This window comes from Lycorma delicatula, chromosome 1, assembly GCF_047948215.1.
Source record: "Lycorma delicatula isolate Av1 chromosome 1, ASM4794821v1, whole genome shotgun sequence".
NCBI classification, from domain to species: Eukaryota; Metazoa; Arthropoda; class Insecta; order Hemiptera; family Fulgoridae; genus Lycorma; species Lycorma delicatula.
Window position 1 is genome coordinate 261,498,454 of NC_134455.1, and position 6,547 is coordinate 261,505,000.

At 29.1% G+C, this 6,547-nt stretch overlaps 1 protein-coding gene across 1 annotated transcript in view; it reads right to left on the reverse strand.

Moving 5' to 3' along the window:
• Positions 1 to 4,764, reverse strand: part of LOC142330979 (trehalose transporter 1-like protein) — a 101,050-nt gene extending 96,286 nt beyond the window's left edge. Inside the window, exon 1 of the mRNA XM_075376480.1 lies at positions 4,607 to 4,764. The gene's annotated coding sequence lies outside the window, so the exon portion shown is untranslated. The remainder of the gene's footprint in view (positions 1 to 4,606) is intronic.
• Positions 4,765 to 6,547: the final 1,783 nt, after the last annotated feature.

The window sequence follows — 6,547 nt, forward strand, 5'->3', positions numbered from 1 at the left end:
TTAGTCGGTGGAAGGAATATGAAAGTGGTTTAGTTGTTTTTTCAGTAGTGATCAAAAGATGGCGGAAACCATGGGCTCTTTGACTGCCAAATCTGTCCAAAAACACGCTGGAAGTGCGAAAGAGAAACTAATTAATAAAAACTATGTATTTTTTCTGTGTACATAGAAATTTAAATTAAGCCCCATTGGACTATAGTGTTTTTAGGCGGACATTTTATTAAGTTATTATCTAATAATACTAAAAAATATTATCTGTATTGACATTTTATTATTTATTCGGTTAAACTGAATACGGTTTCTAAACATATTGTGCTTAAAAAACGTGTACCGTATTCTTGAATGTGATAAAGTGTAGAATTAGATTATTATCCTACTTCCAGCTATTCTATTTGATTCATTTTTTCGGTTCTTTTGTTTCATAGAAAACTTTAACCGTGGCCTTGAAAACGACCAGAAAAAGTTTTTCCGGAGCAGCACACCCACTAATTTTAGCTACGAGCCGCCACTGCTTACAGTCGGATATATTCATGAAGATGATATATTCATATCATCTTCATTCATCCTCTGAAATAATACATTACGCTGGTGCCGGAGACTAAACAGAAAAAACAAAAAATAAAAGAGATGCTTTTATAAGTTTTCTACCTAAAAAATTGAATGAGAAGGTCCTAGAACTGTATCTATAATAGTTCCCGATAAAACTGTTGGAAAGCCCAAAACATTAATTCGAAAAAACCGCTTGTTTAAATTTTCCATTAATTAACTTTCTTTATTTTCCAGCAAACAAATAAAAATTTCAAATTTTCAGGTCAAAACCGCTAAAATTTTAACCGTAACTTGAAAACAAGGTGATTCTAACATTTGTTAAACTATTTTACTTATGTTAATGTCTCCACATCTCAACCAAAAATATTCCTTGCAGTATTATATATATACATTCCACTCATTCCTTTCAGCAGAATGGAATGGAGCTTGATAGATTAGGTGAAAACTGTCTGTCACATATCCTTGCAAAGAAACTCCTATCATAATACCAAAAAAAACAGTGAAATTGTTCCAAGCAACTACTTCCATTAAATAAATGCATATGAGAAGGCCAAGCAGGCAGGCTTATAAAAAACACTAAAGAACTAAAAATATTTTGACTGCAGCCACTACTTTGTCTAGTACTTTTTTAAATTATGGAATGCAAGAAAGCTGAAGTAAGTCCAGAATTTCTTGTTCAATATGAAAAAGTAACAAGGGAATAACTACCTCTTTTATACATAAGTTCATAAAACTGATGATCAGCAAAATAATTTAATTTAAAAAAATTATAGATCTCCCTTCTCAAGTCTGGGAAAATAGGTAATGTGACAGAAAAATTTAGGCACTTCTTATTTGTGCCATCAAGGTAATTTCTCCTATCATTATTCTATATCTTTTGTATGTGGGTGTGCGTGACTTTCCCAGATGAGCAGCTTGATGTTTGCTTATGCAAATAACTTAGCGATAGCAACTTAGCCGAGTTTTGGAAGCAACCAAGCAGATTTTTTAACAAAAACTTTGAAATATTGGATACTTAGTTCACAGATTGAGTATGTATCTCCAACTTGAGAAAAATTGAAATGTCTTGTTCCATTTGAATAATTAGAGAAATACAATGATTAGAATCCAATGCACCAGTCACAAACATAAGCAACTTCTTAACTAACATGAATTTACTAGTCAAACACTTTCTTACTTGATAAATATTGCTACAAAGCTTGAAATCAGCAATAAATTTGTTCAAAAGCTTACACTCTCAATATTGGAAGCACATCATGAATTTTACTTTGGGTTTAGTGTATTCAGGCTGAGAATTTTACTCTTGTATTACTAAATAGCAATTATTTAAAATTTATCAATAATAAATTTATCAATAATCTGTTCTTTAATCATAGCTGATCATCAGTAGTCATCAGACATCATCATTAGTAGACATCAGCTATAGCTGGAAACCTGGTAGTCTGATGACTGCCAAACATTAAATTGTTTGCAAAAAATGTAAATCTGCATGTGTGGAGATACTTGGACTCTGCAAGCTTTAATGAGCTCCACAAGAACAAAATGTACATAGTTCAGGAATGTCGACAGAGAAATTATTCTAGGGATGTAGAGAAATGTACTGGATAACCCACAACATAATTAAATAGTTTGAGATGAATATTAATTTTATAATGATGAATTTTTATTTTCTCTATGCCTAATGTTTTAGTTCTTACTGATACTCATAGTACTTTGAAACCAAATCACATGCCAATTTAATCACTTCTTCCATTCTGTTTTCATTTAATTGTGACAATAACTTTTTAAAATACAAAATAATAAGTGATAACAAATTACAGAGGATTAACAGTATCCCCTCCAAGTATAATAGAATATGTGTTTTTGCGTATCTGTATTTAGAATAAGTTAAATACTAAGTCTCCATTGAGTAATGATAATACCTAGAGTGGCAACCTTATCTATAATATAAGAGTTTTGTTTTCTATGTTGTTATTTTATTTTTTCAATTTCAAGTGTTTAGTGATTAATAATATAACAAAGCAAATATTGGGAAACGATAACCATGATGAACATCAGTTGCAATTGTTTCTGATTAATTTATTCTCCATTTATTAGTTAGGACAACTGAATAACAACTAAGAGTACAGAAATAAAATTACTGTAATTGCTTTTTCTGCAAAATTAAATTTAAGTCTATCTTTGTTCTTATTTTAAAAATGCATCTATTGTGAAAAAAAATAAGTTTTTTTTTGTATTGTTTATCAGTATTTAACATGTCAAGTTTTATTTCACTTTACAGACATCCTTTAACACAACAAATTATGCAAGCTGTAATGATTAATGATTTTAATACATAAATTATATTATTCACTATTGAGTCGAGTATAATGCATAATTTCTCATGGAAAAGGACACATTCATTTTTTGTTTATACCTCTGCCAAATTTTCTTATGGCTATGATCATCTGAGGTACAAGAGTTACTAATATAGTGTTTTTATTCTGGGTGTAATAATGTTTACTATTCAATCAGTTTAAGTGGTGAACAGAATGAAATTGTTATTTGCAATGATGAATATCACTTGCATTTTGATGGGGTTGATAGATTGATACGTAACAGAATATTCAGTTCAGTGAAGAAGGCAGTAAGAACCACTTCACCCCTCACTTTTCCCAGTATGCCAACAACATGGAATGTTAATTATTATTGGAAATGATTGTTCCATTTTCAAAATTCCTGATTCTTGATCTAGTGATCTTATGATTGTCTAGTATTTAGTTACTGATGCTTCTGTAAAGCCATCTACAACCATTAGGACTATGGCATTAAAATACACACACAGTTTATAATAGTTCTTATATAGTGAAGTCAGTAACATGATAATCTGAAAACAATCTTTATTTTTTTTTTTATATTAATAGTTTATAATTAATGTTTATTCTAATGTTAATGTTTTTTTACGACAATAGATTTAAAAAAATAATTAGGTTTTTGTGGTCTTTAGCAGTTTTTAAATAGCATAGTAGTCATTAGAATATTTTAGATAACTAAAGTATGTCTTTAGTTGTACTTATTCAACTTTTTTACCAACAGTAACCCAAGAGAAAATGTTTAATTTTAATTTTTCTTCTTCATTTCTTTTTGTCAATAAGCTCCTTTGTTGTCAATAAGTTTTCTATTTAGCCTTCAACAAAGAGTCATTCTTCCCAGTGGTTTGTTTTTTTCATCAGTTGCAAATGTAAGTGGAATGGACTTTAGAACTGTATGATTCACTTTATGTACAATAATAAATTACTAAAACTATTTCATAACCATACTTTTTCTTATCATATTCTTTTCATAAAAGTAGACAGTGAAAATAAATATGATCAACATTAGAAAGAAAGGCTGAAAGCACTTCCATTCTAAAGTTGATTGCATACAGTTGGCAGTTAACACTAAACAGATGCCTAAATCAATGCTACTCAAAAAAGTATGTCAAAGCTAAAACATATGTTGTCAGAATATTAAACTTTATTAATAAAACATACTCATCTATTCATATAAAATATCAGGAAATTTTATCTTTGTAAAATCAGAAATAATTAAAAAAAGAACATTATTTTTGCACTCTTCACTATTTTATTGTCAATTTGTTGTTGTCTTTACAAAAATATTTTTAGAAAGCACATGAAAGGGAAAACTTATGTATTTTCTTTTCAAAAATCCCTCAGTAACAATCATGTAGAGTAGCAAAGTTTTTTTAAAATAAAATTTAATATAACTTCAGCTGAAAGAGAAAATCAGTCATTTTGGGAAAAGGTCACTCAAAGATACTGACTGTTGAAAACACTTACATGAATTTTTATTTTTAAATTATGTATCATAAAGGAACTATGCTTAATTTCTTTGTCATCTAAAGAAATTATATGACAACTTAGAATGTCTTCAAGATATATAACCAAATAGAAACAAATTAAGTTGTATGTAAATGTTGGGAAAATTGTGAATAACTGAACATTAAAAAATGATAAAAAAATTGTGAATTAAAAAATATTATTAATTTTAAAACACATTTTACAAATACAATTAAACTCACCTTTACCACCTAATTAAAAATTTTACATAAATAAAAAAAATTACACTATACTTCAAACAATCCACTGATATTACAGGGTGAATGATTATATCGCCAGTAAAACAATACACTACTTTTGGTTAAGTAATTGAATTGAATACAATAGAGCAATGATAATTTTAAAGAAAACAATTTATATATATGCTTGAAAATAATCAGCTACTTAATAATTAATGCGAAATAAATTTATTACCAATAGTATGTTTTCACTTTTTTTTTAGAATTAAATTATATTATCTTATCTGAAATAAATTATGAAGTGTCATAAAAATCAACATTTCTACAAGCTGTTAGTGAAGCAAACATCATACATATTGTTAATTATTAAAATATTTTTGCCAGATGTTTTAAGAATACTTCAACTTCCTTCTTGAAGATGACTAAATTTTTGAAAAATTTCCACTGGTCCATCCCACTTTTAAATTTGATCAAAATTTCATAAATTTTCTTATGAATTGTACAATGAATCCATTTGTCTTTGAACTCCAAGGTTTTAGACTTCTTATTCCTGTTGTTCAAACCCTCACAAAAATGGTTTAGTAATACCACTACAGTAATTAATAAAGAATTAACTATTGTGACAAAAGAATTTAAGCTAAGCATTTACTATTATTGCTATATTTTGACTTTAAGGAAAATAACAGAATACAGAATATATAAAAAAAAATATTATTTTCTTTAGAATGGTGATAAAAACCCTTAGTAGTGTTTGGGAACTGAAATTTTAAATGGAGTTCATGTGTCACTGTGTTCACAGGATCGATTACACCTGTTGTTTCTGTTAAAATATCCTTAATTATAATAAAATTACCACATAATTATGTACAAACCTATACTGACATTGCAATACTCAAAACTTTAGCCAGATTTTACTCATGTTACAATACTTACAACAGTGTTTAATTTAATAATTTTTCATTTGAAATCTATTTGACTTGCAAGATGATTTAGAATGAGTAATGGTGTTCTATGGTCACTGGAATTCAGGTAATTTAATTTTTTAACATCAAACTGGTTCACCTGAGCATGACATCAAGTAACAAAATGTAATTGAACAAAAAAGCTTGTTAAGAATATATATAAAATCAAAAAAAAAGTGATAAAAATCATAAAATGAAATTTAGTCTGTGAAAATTTAACAAAAAATAATAAATCCAAACTTCAATATTATTCAGTTATAAAATGTTAGTCTTTCATAATGACAGGGTTTAAGCGGTTAAAATTATAATTAAACAAAATTAGAAAAGTGTATTATAAGTAACAAAAGTAGTGGTAAATATCACCAAATTGTCAGTCACAAATTGAAATTCATTAATAATAGTTCAGCAACCATGCTGAAAATAACGCCTTCATAAAAATTCATGGAGTAGTACAAGAAGACAAATCACTTTAACACTTTTTATTCTTTTTTTTTTCATAGAGGTGGAGAAATCCCACTTATGGACAATGTGTCGGGCTCACTAACACGTTCGCAAGATGTTTTTAGAGTGCATATGTATGCCTGCACCCTACCAAACTAAACCTCCACCCCATCATTACCCTCTCAAGTGAGGGTTGGCTTTCCACTGAGGGTTGAATTTCCCTCTAGTCACATGGGAGCCGGACATAACCCATAAAGCATGTACACAGCCCGGGGTTTCCTTGCAAGGTTCACCTTTTTTGCCGCATGCACAAATCTCTTTGCAATTGCATTTGTCGGAGATATGACCAAAACATTGGCATTTGAAACACCTCATTGGTGGCGGGATATAAGCGCGCACATCCAACCAATGGATTCCCACTGTAATTTTTCAGGCAACGACAACTTATTAAAGGTGAGGACGTGAGAGGAAGAAGGCAAGACTTCTCCATTCCTAGTCATATTTAATTGCCTACATGCGATGACGCCTTGCGATCCCATTT